This window comes from Macrobrachium rosenbergii, chromosome 47 (assembly GCF_040412425.1).
Source record: "Macrobrachium rosenbergii isolate ZJJX-2024 chromosome 47, ASM4041242v1, whole genome shotgun sequence".
In the NCBI taxonomy this organism is placed as follows: Eukaryota; Metazoa; Arthropoda; class Malacostraca; order Decapoda; family Palaemonidae; genus Macrobrachium; species Macrobrachium rosenbergii.
Window position 1 is genome coordinate 5,651,546 of NC_089787.1, and position 17,899 is coordinate 5,669,444.

The 17,899-nt window shown below is 44.6% G+C and overlaps 1 protein-coding gene across 2 annotated transcripts in view; it reads left to right on the forward strand.

Annotated features, from left to right (window-relative positions):
- The window catches only part of LOC136830540 (gastrula zinc finger protein XlCGF57.1-like), a 67,422-nt gene that overhangs the window by 21,014 nt on the left and 28,509 nt on the right, over positions 1-17,899 (forward strand). The window contains exon 2 of one of the 2 annotated variants that reach the window (XM_067090054.1): positions 15,414-15,571. The exons of the other annotated variant lie outside the window; for it this stretch is intronic. The gene's annotated coding sequence lies outside the window, so the exon portion shown is untranslated. The remainder of the gene's footprint in view (positions 1-15,413; positions 15,572-17,899) is intronic. 2 annotated transcript variants of the gene reach the window in all.

The following is a 17,899-nucleotide window of genomic DNA, read 5'->3' on the forward strand; positions in this document are numbered from 1 at the left end:
CCATTTTTGTGTTCTACAAATCAGTTTTTATGGGCTGCAATGAGTTTGGAATGTTCTCCCTGCTTTTGTATGGTCATATGACTTGAGTAACAGGTACTTCAAACCTTCTCACTGCAATCCTTTGGAATAGCACATAGAGGATTTTACACAGCTTGTTTGCACAGACCATTGGCATTCATTGCCCATCCTATGGGTCAGGTTAGATGTGCCAATAGTCCAGGGGTGTTCTCCCTATCTTTCCTTGGTCAGTGGACCAGGGTGATAGGAAAACACTTTGATTCTTCCCCAGCGATCTTTCGGGATCACATGGAAGGGTTTGTGCTGTTTGTTTGTGTTGCTTGTTCAGTTCCCAAATCAGTCTTTCTATGGTCAGCCTTTTGGCCTCTGGCACTTTTTGGGGCTCTCAGAGATGGGCTAGCTCAACCTGGCCGTGCAGCTGGGCCTTTGAAGAAGCAAAAGCTGCAGCAGGTTTGGCAGTTGACTAACAGCACTGCCCTTTAAGCAAGCAGTGTCCTCTACAGGCTTTATAAGGCACTGTGCTGAGTTTCATGTTTAAATGGCTTTCTTCTTGGGACAGTGATACAGCCCAGATTTCTTCAGAATTTGGAGTTTGCCTCACCTTTAGTCACTCAACCATTCTGGGAGAAGTGGTAAGGGGAAGAAGAGAAAGGGGAATGCGTGGGCGGCATTCTTTCCATGCAGCTGCCAGTCGTAAGAGAGTTCTGGTCTCTTTTGAGTTCCAGACATCGCTTACTCTTTTCCGGTCCATTTCCTCACGTTATTCTCTACTCACAATAGGACTTCACTGTAGGGGTGTGGGGAATGCCGAAGATTGGCGCTAGAAGCCAAAGGAGAGCTACTTCTCTTTTTCAAGGTACTAAATGGATGGGTATTTTTCAGTTACATGTACATTGGTCATCTCAGAAATGCCTCAACTTTACTTTCTGGGAGAAAGGGCTTTCATTCAGGACTTGAAGTTGTCTTCCCCCAAGATCCAATAGAGTCTATATTGATGCCAATTTACACTCTTTCTTGAGGTATACTGGATGTATTGCGGTATTGGTTTGTCCTGGCAAACTTCTTGTAGTTTTGGCCATAGGACAACCTTCTTTCTTGAGTTTAATGTTGATGAACTTCAAGATTTTTATCCTCTTTCCCAACTAGAGAGTGAGCACCTGGGTTGCTGGTTTATGACAGCAACGAAAGTCCTTTCTGTAGGATTCTTGCATCAGCAAACTTGGGAGGTTGCGCACAAGTTCCTGTTTTATGAGAGACAACTCGCTTGGTGATGACACCATTCTTTAGTTCCCCTGTTGTCTTTGTGGTGGCATTTCTGAGGACAGCATCACCTTTCCTAACTTAAAGTCTCAAGAAGTTGTGTTCTCAGGGGATTGAGACTATGGCAAGATGACGGGAACTCTACATGGGAGTGCCACTAGGTTCTTTACTCCAGAAATGCTTTCATGAGGGGTAGGATGCACACCTGGGCATTGCTCAGATTGGTGAGTCTCATGTTAAGGCTGATGTTCAGATACCTTTTGACACCAGCTCTACTATCAGACAGGTCACAGGGATATTGGTCCCTAAACACGTGTATGGCAAAAAAGTTGTGTGAGATTTCCAGGTTCCAAGCTTACATCTGGCTACCGTTCAGCACAACAGGTAGCTCTGGGGCTCTTTCTTCTGCATGCTTGCTTCAGTTTAAGCTTGGAGAAAGGTTTCTTTCCTGGAAGGCAATCTGAACCTCATGTATCTTTATCACCACTTGGCCTTTTAGTAAATAATCAACAGCAGGTTGATTTCTTCTTTTCTTGGAAAAATCTAGGACTTCCCATGTGTCCATGGCAAGTAACACCCAGACTTGCTAGCTCTGTGGTTCGAGATCCTAAAAGATATTCCTTTCTAGTTAAACTTTGGATCCAGCCACTCAGAGTTTGGTATCTCTGGCATTGAGAATTCTGGAACTTTACGATGGATGTTCCTCCTCAGCAGCTCCTCCCCTAACAAGAAGGTTCTCTCCTTGTTCTCCATAGGAGTTCTCTTGATACTTTCATTCCTTTAGTGGCTGTTTTTTAAGACTAGAATCATCTCCAATTATTGGTACTAGAGGCAAGGTATCTCTCTGGTCAGAGCTGCTTGCCAGCAGGTAATGTTGTTCTCACCTACCTTCGGTGCGTAAATAATGTGTGGTCTGTGAGTGCCACCCTAGCAGATTAACTAGCTGCAATACTAGTGCTTGATGGCAAAAACCTTTTTGTTGGTTTCTGTACAGCATTCATTTATTCCAATATTTGTGTGCTGGACCTCATAAAGTGCTTCACAGTATTTGCCATATACAACAAAACAAAATGGAAAGACAGCAATCATATAGACTGGATTTAGCATTTAGGAGCCCAGTTCTGTTTAGGTAGGTATATCTGTACAGTGTTTTTTCTAGGAATTTGAAGTTAACAACCTGGATGATTGTAAATTATGTAAATATAAAAAACTAGTAGTAAATAAAGCTTTAGGGTAAGTAGTAATTGTTTGTTTGTTCATGAGACTTACCTGTCAGATACATATATAGCTGTATTCTCCGAAGGGACTGACAGAAATTAAAAAACTTACGGCACACGCAGTGGGGCCAGGTGGTTAGTACCCATTCCCGCCGCTGGGAGGCGGGTATCAGGAACCATTCCCATTTTCTATTCAGATTTTCTCTGTCGCTGGTATTGTCAACACCCGTTGTCAATACCTCCGTCGTTGGATTTCGAAAACTTTTCCACTTGAGTATTCTGATTGTCTTTTGGTTTTGACTTTGATTTGTGATAGGCATACGCTTGTGGACTGTTTTGATTTGGTTTTGGCTTTTCTTGAACACTATGTCTGGTTCAGTTCTGCTAGTTTCAGGGTGTGTGGTATGAAGGAGTGTAAGGTGAGGCTACCGAAAGCTTCGGTAGACCCTCACACAGTATGCATGAGTTGTAGAGGGCATGTCTGTTTGTTGGATGATCGCTGCAAGGAGTGTGAGTCTTTGCCTGATTCCGATTGGAAGGTTTACGACTCTTATGTACGCAAGTTAGAGCGTGACCGTATCAGGAGGTCTTCCTCCAGGAGTGTGTCTGCTGGTGGGAGTCAGGGTATTAATTTGTCACCAGTTAACCCTCCTAATGCTTCACCTTTCCCTGTAGTGTCGCCTCTCGGACCTCAGGATGGCGCTCATGAAGGTAATGCCCTTGCGCAGATTTTGAACTCCATTCGTGCTTGGAGTCGAAAGTGCTGGCGATTGAGAGTGTAGTGAAGTGCAGTGATCCCCCTAGTGTTGTGGAGGGGGCGTCAGATCGGCCCTATAATGCCTCTAGGCCTGACCTCTGGCCGAACTGCCAGGACTCAGGGAGGCATGTCGTAAAGCCATAAGAGGTTACGACCCCCACCGATCTGGCATCCCCTTCGCAGGCCATGCTGTCAAGCTTTCCCTTGGGCTGCCAAGGATCGTGTTTCGCGCACGGCCCATGATTGCTTCGGCCCTCTGGCGCGCCCCCAAGGGGTCGGGTTCTCGGTGACTCTCGAAGCCAAGAGGAGCTGCAGAGGAGGACGCTCCTCCTCTTTCCTCGAGCACTGCTCTTTCTCCTGGAGTGGTTACACTGTTGCCGCGCAGAAGAGGACTCAGGACTCTTCCGAGGAGGACATTTTTGAGCCCTAATGCCCCAAGAAGAGAGCTGTCGTCACGATGGTAGAAGGGGAGGAGATGTCTTCCCTCTTCTTCTCCTCATAAGAGCAGCCCCTTCTCCTGAGAGGGAGTCTTCTCTCCTTCAAGCGCCTCCAGAACAACATGCAGCCGGCAGCTGGCTTCCCTTCTTGCTGCAAAGGAGTCTGAACCTCGTAGGCGCCGCAAGGATTTGACGCTGCCTGTTAAGAGGTCTAAGAGGTCTCCCTCTCCTGCTCTTCGTTCGTCTCTCTCTCCTGCGAGTTCTCCTGGTCGCCCTCTTCGTTCGCCGGATCGTCGGGTTTCTTGCCCTCGGCCGTGGACGCCTTCAGGCTGCTGATCCTGACTTTCTTGCTGGTCAGGACGCCTCTGCAGCTCGGCAAGACGCCAAGGGACTGGCGCAAGACGCTCGGCATGACGCCCGCCTGGCTTCTCATCACGCCTTCAGGACGCCGCAAGACGCTTCTCCTTTCCTCGCTCAGCCTCTTCAGACGCCAGGACGCCTCGGCAGCATTCGGCAGGCAGGACGCCGTCAGACGCCGCAAGACGCCCCAGCGGGACGCCTCCAGAGTTTTCTGCTCTTTCGCGTTAAAGAAGAGGTCTCTTTTCCGAATCGACCTCAAGGTCTTAGTCTTCCCCAATTCCCCGGAAGGCTCTCCTGTTGTTCTGGCCGAAGAGGGAGAGTTGTGTCATGAGTCGTACTCTGCAGAACAGGAACAGCCCCCTTTGTCGTCTTCATCGGACTATCAGGTTTTGGCCAGTATGCTGAAGGAATTATTTCCTGATAAATTTCAGCCTTCTGCTCCTCTCTCTCCCCCTTCACAGTTAGCTTCATCGAAGGTGAGGAAATCGCCCGGCTTCCTTCAGATGAAGACATCGCTCGCTACCAAAAAAGCTCAAGAAAGTCAATTAGATGAAGATCGAAAACTCAAGGGCAAATCTTCCTTTGCCCTACCTCCGTCTAGATTGTGCAGGAAGGCTAGGGATATAATATCTGGAGAAGAAATTGGCTCCAGAGTCCTTCTTTCTTCCCACAATCTCATGTAGTCTCGTCGATGCTTCAAGGAGGGCCCTCCTTTCTTCAGCTAAGGTGACCTGGACGCTTTCGGAGACTGACCATCATCTTGAAGGCCTTTTTAGGACTATGGAGGTCTTCAACTTTTTAGATTGGTGCTTGGGGGCCTTGGACTTGAGGACTCGGAGTCCAGACTCTATCTCTCTGGGAGCTGTCCAGTGTGTCGTGCATGGACAAGGTCAGAGATGGCGCGATGAACTGGTTGCTCACTTTGGTACGACCCTCTTTGAAGAAGAGGGCTTTATACTGCAATTTTGCAGCAAAGTCGGTTTCTCCTGTGCAGAGGGCGGAATTGCTTTTCGCCCCTCTTTCTAGCCATCTCTTCCCCCAGCCGCTAGTCAAGGATCTCTCCTCCAGCCTTAAGGAGAAGGCTACACAGGACCTCCTCACGCAGTCTTCCAGACATCCTAATGTCCCGTCTACGTCTTCTCAGGGACTAGCCGCTAAGAGCAGCAGAAGCCCTTTGTGTAAAGCTTCTCTCCTCAAAAATCCTTTCCTTTCGAGTGAAGAGGCTTCTCCAGAGGCGGAGCCCCCTTCTAACCCAAGGCAAGAAATGACTCACCAGACCGTACACCAGTAGGAGTTGTGTTTCTTTGTTTTCGAAGCCTGAGAGGTGAGGCTGGTTCTGGTCCTCAGTGTAATCGAAAAAGCCACAGATCCGCCCCTCGAATTTCCCTCCTGTCTCAACTTCCCAGGGATCTGTCGCCTCTTTAACATCACCTGCAGAGAAGCAACAGATTCTTTCATCTGCTCTCATTTGAGATTTGGTGAAGTATATTTCACAGAGCAAGTCCTGGATTTGGGAGTTCCAGGATTCTACAACTGTCTTCTTGGTTCCAAAACAGTCGGGGGGCTGGAGACCAGTCCTGACGCAGACTTCTGAACCATTTGTCGCCATGAAGTTCAAGATGGAGACGCCTCAGTCAGTGTTATGCGTGAAGACCAGGCGATTGGATGGTCTCGCCAGATCTCCAGGATGCCATTTGGTGTCCATTCATCCTCGGTCGAGGTTTTTGAGGTTTTTGTCCTGGGGGACGAGTGTACCAGTTCAGAGTCCTGTGTTTTCGGACTGAGTACTGCCCTATGGTTTCACAGTCCTGATGAGGAACGCGTTGGTGGTCACCCTAGCCGGGCATAAGGATCTCGCCTTCTATTTAGACGACTGGTCTAATTAGAGCCGAAAGAAAGGTGTCTGGAGGACTTTGCATTCAATTGCTGGAGCTGACGAAGTCCCTGGGACTTCTAGTGAATTTCAAGAAGTCACATCTGATCCCTTCTCAGTCCATTCTTTACCTGGGGATTCAGATGGATTCAGTGGCTTTTCGAGCCTTTCCATCCCAGGAACGTTAGCAGCACTGCTTCAAAAAAGTTTCGGGCCTCTTGGAAAGAAACATGCTCGGGTAGAGGAATGGATGAGTCTGCTGTGACCTCATTTCTGCCGCTGGAGAAGTTTGTTTCTGGGAGGTTGTATCTCAGACCCTCCAGTTTTTCCTGCGGACAACTGGACAAAACATGAGGATCTAGAGTGGACTCTCAAGATCTCTGGCACCATCTAAGGTGGTGGCTCGATCCCGCAAAATTGCAGAAGGGTTTCTCTCTTCAGAACCCGACCTAGTGTTGTTTCTGACATTCACGCCGGGATGGGGAGCAACAGTGGGGGGGGAGGCGGCTGCCAGGCACTCCAAGGGGTAACTGGCGTCCTGGCACATCAATTCAAAAGAACTGGAGCATTCTCTGGCTCTTCAGCGTTCTTCGAAATCGCTTGCAGGCCGGGTGAACTCAGATCAACTCGACAACACCATGCTGCGCCCTGGGCGCACTTAAACAAGGATACCATTCTTGTCCTTGTCTGACGGTAAAAGAGATCCTGTTTTGGGCCTATTCTCGACAAGTTACGCTTTCTCACTAAGCTTCGTAGCAGGGGTCGAACGACGCGATCTTCTCAGTCGGCAGCTAACTTCTTCCGACAGAGTGGACTGCACGAGAGGTGTGCCAGAGCTTTGAAGCCTGGAGCGTCCTCAGGATCTCTTTGCAAACGTCAAGGACGACAAGGTTGCCTCTGTACTGCTCTCCGTGCTCCGACCCAGGGGCAGTAGCAGTAGATGCCCTCCTTTGGGATCATGTTCACCCAGGCGCTCTCTCCATTCAAGATCCTGGGGAAGTCATCAGTCAGGTCCCAGAAGGGGCGAGGATGACATTAATCGCCCCCTTTTGGCCTTCAGCGGAGTGGTTCACAGAGGTCATGACATTCTTAGTGGACTTCCCAAGGACGCTTCCCATGAGAATAGATCTTCTCAGACAACCCCACTTCGAGAGGTACCACAAAAACCTTCCCGCCTGAGTCTGACTCAGATCAGACTATCGAAAGTTGGCCGAGGAGGGGTTTTTCAAGACCAGTGGCTAAGGCGATCGCTAACGCCAGGAGAGCCTCCAATGCAGTACCAGTCGGTAGTCATATTTAGAAGTGTGGTGCAAGCTAAGGGAATTTCTACCACAACTCCTGTGTCCCAGATAGCCGACTTCTGTTTTATTTGAGGAAGGGACAAAGCTGGCAGTACCTTACCATCAAGGTTACAGAAGCATGCTGTCAGCGGTTTTAGGCATAGAGGCCTCGATTTCTGATCGGACAACAAAGACCTTCACGATCTTCTAAGGTCTTTTGAGACTTCTAAGGTAGCTCTCCCTGGCTGCTCTCGTGGAATTTCTAGGGATGTTGCTCTAAAATTCCTTATGTCTAAAAGATTTGAGCTCTACATTCCATCCTTCAAGACGTATCCTATAGAAAAACTTATTTTCCTAACTGCCTGGCTAATGTTTTAAGAGAGTTAGTGAACTTAGGCTATCAGCAAGATTTATAGGCTATACATGATGAGGTATGTTCTCTGAGCCCTATGTTTCTTGCTAAAAATGAAAACCTGTCTTCCCTTTGGCCCAGGTCCTTTGAGATTAAGGGCTTCATAGAGACCATCACAAGAACCAGAGAGAACTCTGTGCCTCTGTCAGGCTCTGAAATTTTACTTCTACAGAGGACCCAGGATTGTCGCAGGTCCTTCTAAATAATCTGTGGTGCTCGGTTAAGAGGGGCACTGTCATTGGGTCCGCTATTAGGCAGGAAGTATTTTCTTTAATACAAGCCTATCTAGGTGCTGGGTTCTAAGCTCATGATCTTAGACGGGTGACCACTTACATTATTTCATTACATGAACCAGAGGACCTTTTACTTATGTCTAGGTAGAATTCTCCTAGTTTTCAACGTTTCTATTTAAGTCTTTAATAGCAAGAATGATGTTTATTTCCTCTGTTACATTATCGGGTGACACGACCCTGATCCAGAAAAAGGATTTTGAGCAAAGGAAAAATCTTATTTCTGGAGAGGCCCGTGGCTCGGTGACTCCACCCTGTTTTTCATTCTCTCCCTCCCCTTGTTAAACTTCATTCTAGTGAGGTGGGTGCTAATATGGAATGCGGCTAGTGTTGCCTTGTATACAGTCCAAGTAGTGAAAAGGTCAGGACGCACTTCTGGACTTTTGGACATTGGGGAATTTATAGGATAAGGTTCTGAGCTCTTTTGTAGTTCACCCTTTTCCATACACGACCCATCTAGTGGAGCTGTTTGGGGGGGTAAAATCTAGCATTTATTTAGCTTTCTCTGTATTCAGCAAACGGAATTGGCTCTAGAAATAAGTGCTGAATGGACTATTTCACCGGGTGACACGGGTCTCTCTCCAGAAATAGATTTTTCCTTTGTCAAAATCCTTTTTCTAAGAATGCTCTGGCGTTCTTTTTAAGAAGCACCCATTATAGATGTTCATTCCAGTGTTCAAAGACAAGGATTTGAGCCTTTTGAAAGTCAAGGCTCACTAAGTGAGAGCCATTGCTACCTCAGTGGTTTTCCAGAAAACTTGTCTCCTCAATGACATTCTGGGTGCCACTTTTGGCGAAGTGATTCTGTGTTTGCTTCACATTACCTTACTGAAGTAAAGACGTCCTACGAGAATTGCTGTGCGCTAGGGCCTTACGTTTCCGCAAATACGATCTTGGGGGCAGAAAGCGACTCTCATCCTCTCCTATAGTTAATGGTTAGGTGTGTTTTTAAATTTATAGTGCAGCAGATAATTGCATATTTCATAAGAATCGTTCAGATAGTGAACAAGCATGAAATTTTGCACAAGTGTTTTGCAGTTCCTCTATCATAGTAAAGGGCGTCATTAATGCCATAGTGTAAATTTAATATGGCGCTAAAATTCCAAGATGGCGGCCAGTATCGATAGATTTTGGCTAATTTTTCACTAGAATGGCATGTATTTGTTTAGCATATGGTAAAAGCTCTTCCATACTATTTCTGTGAATATTATGTTTCTGTAGCTTCCCAGTACAGTTTTACCTTAAATATGGGGGCGGGTGCCAAGAAAAGGTAGAAACAATAATTATAATGAGAATAATGCCCGCTCAACAATTATCGCTTTAAGCATGGATCTTGGTTTCTGTGGTTTTAGATCCTAATGAGGCCATCTCTTTTCGAATAACTCATCAATTTTAAGGAAAATTAATAAATGTAAAAGAGTGTATGTCTGCACACAACCAGGGCACACTGGTGACATCACTGCTGTGTAATCAGCAGTAGTTCAGTGCCAGCTAATCCAGCTTTAATAATCTGGTAGTCTTAGACTAGTAGTTGTAGTATAGTTTAGTTTAGTGTCCCAAATGCTTTCTAACAGCCCCAGACCAGCTATAGTTAGATAGCCGCACCTGAATAGACAGGATGCCAGCGCGAGAGCGACTAAGGGTATGGGGGCTGTACATGATGGTTCATGTACTTACCCGATGGTACAGATCACACGGGACTTAAATGGCACTGGATGAATGATCGGCCAGGTGTAGGGAGACCGAACCTAGTTGAATCCCATACAGGAATGTGCTTGTTTAAGGTAGTAAAAGGATAACCCTCGGTCTTAATCAAAAGTGAAAATTGCTGCTGGCAGAATGTGATGCCAACTAAAGTATTGAGTAGTAGAAAAACAAACTGGAGTTTGTGCTGTTCTGTCAGAAGGACAAAGAGGTGAGCACTTGACATCACTCTCAAGTCATCATGTCCTAGACCATGATGTGTACACATTGCTGGCAAGAACATTCCCATGTTCAGTGAAATTAATGAAATGCCACTGATAATGGATTCCAGCAAGGCTGGATGAAGGTGATGGCATAGAGGCCACTCAGGAAAATGCAGCAAAATACCATGTGAACTTCGGTCGTGCTTGTTGTTTAAAACACTAAACTGACCGTGCAGCACAATCCAATGACCAGACTAGCAAACACTGAGACGAATGGTAAAACTGGCGCCTTTAACCAGTCATGACAATTAGTTTGTGAATGTGAGAAAGTGGCACCTGCATCTGATCTCAGACAGGCTAGTACTAGGCCTTGACTTGAAATTGCGTGAATGTGCAGAGATACTTAGTGATGGCAAGCTCCTGCTGTTGACTGGTGGACACATTGCACAGGAGCTTAAGTATCACCATGCCTGTCTTTGTGCCTCTCTACAACAGAAAAGGTCCTACCTGAGGAGCCTTGAGAAAGACCAAGGTAGCACTGAGTCAGAATCAGATGTGTATCCACTTCAGTTCTACAGAACTGATGACATACATTGCTGAAAACAACCTTGTTCAGATGATCCAGTCACATTTCGGCTGGCAGATATTTGCCACCTCTACCAACAACGTCTGGAACAATTAGGCAGTGAGTCACCATGTAAATTCCACGTGACTAAAAGACAAACTTCTGGGCAGAAATTCCAGAACTTGAGGCTCATAAATCTGGCAGAGATGTATTACTTGCATTTCAAAAGGATGTGGGAAAAGCACTTGCTCAATCATCTGATCTTTCAGGAGGTAGTTATCTATTGCTAAAGGCAAATATTCTCAGAAAGTCTATACTAATCATCAGTCACGGTTTGATGGCACATTTTCTGGAGGCTTGTGCATGAAATTCCCAGCCTCCTCCTGCTCCAGTTTCAGGGGATGGTTGAGCACTGGGCTGACATCGGTCACAAAGCTCATGATTTGGAGCATCAAAGTCAGACCAGGCCATTGCACAGCTCATGCAGTTCAACTGCTACCTGACAAAGAGGGAGCAACAACCTCATAGATACCCAAAGACAGAGAAACACCACTCCCAGTCTAAGGGCTTGGGACTCTCTGGAAAACCATGCCAAAAACCAGAAGAGAAACCTGGTTGAAATGCTACATCAGTATGGCCTCAGTATCTCTTATGACAGAGTACTGGAGGTCTCTCTGCACAGTTAGAGATGCCACAGTTAGTAAATATGTGAGAGGGTGTGGTCTGGTCTCAGCATTGCTAAAAGGGTTGTTCACTCACTGCAGTGATGGACAACATCGACCACAACCCATCTGCAACTACTGCCACTACCTCCTTCCATGAACTAGCATCTCCATATTTCAGCACCCCACCAAGGAGAACACTGACAGAAAGACAGCAACTGTGTTTGCACTCCGAGAAAGTGAGGTCAGGTGCCTGAATTGTCGGACACATTCACAAACATCTCACCAGCTTCCTTTCAAACAAAGAACCCTGTGCCACCAAACACTGCAATACCAAAGCCACTCATGATATCTTAGTCACAGCTTGCACTGGAGTATCAGTGGCTAGCTGAAGAGTTGCCACAACAGCTTACCAAATGTGGATGCAAAGCAGGCTGTCGGGAAAGGTGCAAGTGCTACAAGTTGGGTCTTCCTGCACAGCCTCCAGCACTTGCAAATGTGAAGTCTAGATAAATATTGCCCTTCAGTAGATAATCTAGCTTGAGCATCCAACGTCATGCTATGCCTACCTTCTTATCCTCGAATTTTTCAAAGGTGTAGGTTGAGAGACCCATATGATTGGCTATGCTTTAGTCCGTATTTCTTCTTTCTTTTTATGGTTACAGTCTTAGACAATGTTGTATGTGACCATACTCATTACTATTTCCAGTTGAAATAGCATATTAGTTAAACTGTCTGATCACATGAATATACCCATTAAATAAAAACAGTTGGTCTCTATGTTCGCTAGCGCTGTGGATAGAAAAAACTTTTATGGCAACCATTTTGTACGCCATCTGGTTACACCATTTAGTAAGGGTTTTCAATAAAATGTGGTATGGAACATTTTATAACCTAAAAGTCGAGGTTTAAAAAAACTGGCATATTCCATCCAATAGATGCTCCCAAACCAGTGAATTAATACAGATGGCGGCCATTTCCAGAAAAATAACGCCATCTGGATTTCAGGTACAGCGCCCTTCTAAGCATGTAGTCTTAGGAACAAGCGAAAGCAAATTCCTCATGCTTGTTTCACTATCTGAACGATTTACAGCAATCTGCTGCACTATAGTTAAGTGGTGTTGCTTTATGGTTGTTGGGTCGCCACCGGGGGTGGTCAGTCCCAGTCCTTAGTTTATGTTAAGACTTCATGACGTATTCAGGCTTCTGGTCAGGTGGTTGTTTCGCTTGTCGCTTGCCCTCTCACAGTGCAAGGTCATATGGTCTAGTCACATTTTGTGGTCTCGCCCGCTCACCAGCTTTTATATAGGTCGCTACTCGCTGGAGACTCTGCAGCAGAAGCAGACTTGGGTGATAGTAATCACTGTCAGCAATGCTAACAGGTAAGTGAACCAAGGCGGTCAATCGCCTACATATGTTTGTTTCCTAAATCTCATTCTGTCTCTTCCCACTTCCAAGGGTGGGATTCAGCCATATACATCTGACAGGTAAGTCGAACAAATTAGTAGGCTTTTATAATAAAATAAAGTTTGTTCATACTTACCTGGCAGATATATATAATCATAGTACCCACCCTCCTCCCCTCAGGAGACAGTAGCTCTAGAAAATCTGAATAGAAAATGGGAATGGTTCCTTACCCGATACCCGCCTCCCAGCGGCGGGAATGGGTACTAACCACCTGGCCCACTGCGTGTGCCGTGAAGTTTTAATTTCTGTCGGTCCTTCTCGAGAATACAGCTATATATATATCTGCAGGTAAGTATGAACAACAAACTTAATTTTATTATAAAAATATCATATTTACTCCCCAAGAATGTTGAACTGGACAGTTGCTCTTGCTTTTCACCTCTCAATATAAAACACTAGTCCTAAGAGAAAAAAATCACAATGCAGGCAAAAAGGATGAGGGAGTTACAGGGCTTGTCATATCTCATCTAGCCTTTGGAAGGGAGGAAATCTCTCTCATTCTCTTTCGTTCCTGAGTTTGTATCGAAAACTCAGGATCTATATGCTTTGGACAAAAGGTTTAAGAGTTTCTTGATCCCCTCCCTCAGAGAATTCATAAGTAGAGACTTGTATGAGATGCTGTATTGCCCAGCTCATGCTGTTAAGTCCTATTTGAAAAGGATTCACTCCTAGAGGCAACAGTATAAACATGTTTTCATTAATATAGGTAATTACACAGAGGAGGTGTCTAGGAACACCCTATCTGGCTTTTTAGTCATCAGACTGGCCTATACTTCCTCAGAGGAGGTGGGCCTCCCTTCCCATGTGAGGGTGTATAAAGTCAGGGGTAGAATGTCTTGTTATTTCAGGCAAAAAGGGCAGATATCCTGCATAGCTTGACCCTTCTACTTCATTCTACAAGAGGGAATTTGCCCACATGTCTCTAGACACCTTGGGACTGGGTCCCAACAGTTGTGTAGTCACCTGAACTCCATTTCATTAAAGGTCAGCATTCTATCCGATGTACCTAAGGCTTGGTATAAGTTTGGAGGTGTGTAATTGGAAATACTGGGCTCCATTCCATCCATACACACTCAAGAGTAGCATCTGGACTGAAGTGCTTGCTTGAGTTAATGATTCCCTGGTATTTAGGAGTCTTACCAGGGCACTTTCAAATCTCTCAGGCTATGGATAGAGACCTTATGTATAAGACTACTATTTTCCTTTTAACTATGGCCTAAGCAACAAGTGTGGGGGAAGTAAATGGCCTGTCATATCTCATCTGGCATTCGGAAAAGTGGGTAATTCTCTCATTCTCGTATGTTCCTGAGTTTGTAATGAAAACTAAGGATCCTTCTGTACCAGGTGAGAGATTCAAGAGTTTCTCGATCCTCTCCAAGATTTTGTAGTTAGAGATCCGGATAAGATGCTGCTTTGCCTGGCTCATGCTGTTAGGTACTATTTGAACAGAACCAACTCCCAGAGGCCAGTGTGTGTGTGCCTTCGTTAGTACAGGTAAGCACAAGAAGGAAGTGTTTGGGAACACTTTCTCTTTGGTTTCACAAAGTAATCAGAAAGGCCTACATTTCCTCCAAGAAGAAGGTTAATCCCCCTTCCCATATGAGGGCTCATGAAGGGAGGGGTATGTGGAATGACTAGGTTTCCTTCCATCCTTACATATTCTTTCAGTTGCAATATTGGGTTGAAGGACTCTCTGGATTTGAACTAATACAGGAGTACACTTCAAGCATCCTAAGCTGCCTTTCAATATGAAGTCTCTTACGGGAGATGTCATGGTTCTCTGAAATTTTTCCTTACATGAGTACCCTTTCTTGCTTTTGTGGGTGCTGAGGCCCAAGGCACTATTAGACTGGCCAACCATTTCACCAGATCAGTAGGAGGTTACAGGAGTCATAACTTCCTCAGGTTGTAAGGCAACTGGGATCATGGCAATTCCAGTCAGTTTAGGGGACTGACGTCCCTCCTAAGTAGTTAGTCTCCTATATAAAAGGCAATGGTTTTGTATTCGTGTAGGAACAAATAACAAATTTTGAGTTATTTGGACTTTTCTTAAGTATACAAAACAGACCCTTTAATATGCTTTCACACCTCAGCTGCCCTGCTCAGTCCCTGTGGACATGGAAAAATAAGTGTGATGGTTGGTGAGTGAGGGATACTCCTCCACTCAGACCTCATCTCCACCTGTTAACCACCTTGTTACTAAGTTTTTTACCTGCTTCCAGCTCTCGCTGAAAGATACTCCTGTATAAAAGGCTGTGGTTTGTATACCTAGGAAAAATACTACTGTAATTACTTTTAAATTGAGTTATACAGTAAACGCCCGTATTCGCAGGGGATGCGTACCGCACCAACCGCAACCCCCCCTCCACGAATACCTAAAATCCGCAAATACTGAAAACCCCTCTAAAAGCCCTTAGAACTGCCTATATTGATAGTCTGAACACAAAAAAAAAAATCCTCTAAAAATGCTTATACCTGAGTATTTTAATAGTTCTATCACAAAAGTGCATTTAGTCATGAAAACTATATGAAAATACAGTAATTAGTGAATATTTCTCAGTGAATACCGTGAGTGGGTGAATTTTCCGCGAATAATGTGTTTATACATTCCACAGAGAAATCCGTGAATAAGTGAGTCTGCGAATAGTGAGACCGCGAATACGGGGGGTTTACTGTTTTTCTTGTTGATGCTAAATATCAGCTGTGCTTACCTATTTATATTTATATCATATATAATTAAGTTTTAAGTGTAAAATAGAATACATTTGTATTTACATGCCAGTAAATAAAGGCCTAATGTTTATAAGTTTACTCTCTCTCTCTTTAGTGGTGAAGTTTGTTGTCAGCAAAAGCGTACTTTATATTAGGTGTGAAAATTACCATTTTTAATTAGCTTTTTGTTTTTTAGGCATGTGATAGGTGTCTGTCATCATCATCAAATACAAGTCAGTGGTCATTGAAATGTATTTCAAAGTGTGACCAACCATCCAGAATTAAGATATCTTTGGGATGTATAAGAAACCCTTCAGGACATGTCATGAGTACTGCTATCAAACTTTATGTGAAGTATGTTAAAATGATGTTAAAATGTTGATTTATACAAAATGATTAGTTAATAAATGATTTCAAGAAAGCCCTGAACTGGATGAAGAATGCATTTGTGCATTAGGGAAAGTGTAGCCTTACATAGATATCGTTATCCTTGGATATGAACTAGGACACTTGACCTAAGACATTTTACTAGACATTTGTCACTTTTGTATACTTTTTCCTATGAGATACAAACCTTTGTCTTTTATAGGAATTATCTTTAGGGAGAGCTGGTACAGTTGGTGAAGCTTGGTAATCATCAGTAAAAATTTAAAAAACAAACTTTAAATATTCTTGATGTCGGGTAATATTTGGATGACATCTGAAGAGTGTTGGGGGTTAGTTTAACTTCATTTCCCTTACAATTAAGTGCTGCCCAAAGAAAATTATTTTGAAACCAGTCCAAAATAAAAATCATTGTTTACCTTGTTTTTTAAATGCAATGACTGGTATCAATAGCAGCCATATGTATTTGTTCAAATGAAAATAAAAATCATCTCCTCTTATAGTTGAATATTCTTTAGTGTGAGCTGGAACAGTTGTTGAAACTTATTAACAAGGAAGTTAAATGAGGTGGGGGTGAGTGGTAGGGAATCCCATATTCACCTGCCATAATTAGATATGTACTTATTCTTTCTACCACCAAGTATGGAAGTCCTACTTCATTCTTCTCTGTCTGTCTGTTGAAACTTCCATGATTTATTTTATGTATAGTAGATTGTTTGCTTTCTTGTGATCATGGATACATCAGCAGAAACTGAACAACAAAGGTGTGAAGCACAAGAACATGGATAATGGTTTTATGTCCTCTGTATTAGTGAATTCCCATTTCTGTTCTTCCTGGGGTAGGACCTGCCCTGCTCCTTCTAAGTGTACTCCTCTGGCTCAGGTTTGAGAGGGCTATGCGAAAGGTGGGTTATGAACTCCTGCTTTCCTCTAGTGACCAGCCAGGTGCACTTGCTGGCTTAACTCCCAGTGAGATATCAGTGTTTGCCTGTTTCATCACTTACTCCTGCTGTGTCAACTGCTCCTGGGATTATGGCATCTTAGGATTACCTGCTGAAGATGTGATCATCTCTCAGTATTCTAGGGAACCCATCTGTTGATGCATTCATAGACCACTTAGCTACCACTAAGGTCTCTGTGTGTCTGCTACTGCTGCTGCCGCTGTTGCTGTTCCCACTAAGGACCTCAACTCCTTTGAGCCGCCCATATCGGTTGCCCTGGTTTTGTGGAATTCCCCCATAGTATCTAAAACAAGCTGTACTCCATTATTGTCTGCAGTCCCTGCCTCGACCAGTCCTGTACCACTGAAGAAGGGTAAGATCCTTGGATGGATTAAGGTGAAGAAGAGCATGCAACTTCTAAGGCCTCTTCCTCCTCTATTGCTCCTTCTTCCTTATGTAGGAAAAATAAGTCTAAGGAGGCCTTTTATAAGAAGTTCTTCAGGCTTTGAGTAAATGCCTTCCCTCTTCACTGGTCAGCAGGGGGGGGGTGGGTGGGAGTTCAATCACATATGGTTGGGCCGTTTACCATAAGGAGGTTGGAATGGGGACTCGGGTACTCAAGTCTTCTCACGCATTCTGAGATGAGAAAACTACCCAAAAACTTTTCCTCCTGTACTTTAGCAGAGGTAAGCAGAATAGAGTTGGTGCTATGCCCTTGCTTGTCTTGTGTGCAGTCTGTGGATTACAGTATACACAAGCAGATCAGGTCCTGCCCAGCAGGTTGCACTGAGCAATAACCATGGGTATCATGACATACATGTGCATGAATGTGCAGCATTTCGGATGGTTTCTGGTTTGTCATGGACCAGAGTCTCTGATGTGTTAGTTCAGCTTAAGCCAATTATAGGGAGTTGTATGAAGGATGGCTGCAGTTCTTTATGTTTTTTAGTAATCCTTGACACATGGTTCATCGATTGGTGCCATGTTCCTGTGAGTGTTAGCTAGCTTGAGCAGGCTGGTATGTCTTCATCTCATTTGAGAGGGAACTCAAATTGTTCCCTAGATGATTTGACAGAACAGAAGGGTTTGTTGTTGTCAATCTCAGCAAGCTAAGCTGGAACAACACTTTCTTGAGGTTGTTGAGCTTATTTATGAGCACATTGACCTAGGGGTAGGTAACATGGTTTGTATTCTGAACCTAATCTCACTGATTGAGCTCCTCTTGGGATGTACTGAAACAAGCCTGTTGATTAGATTGCTGTGGTCACAACTTGTTTGTGGTTTTTGGACAAGATGAATAGTTCCCTGTTGTCCAGAAGATTGAGTAAGCTCATTGCTCCACTGTTGATGTGCTAGA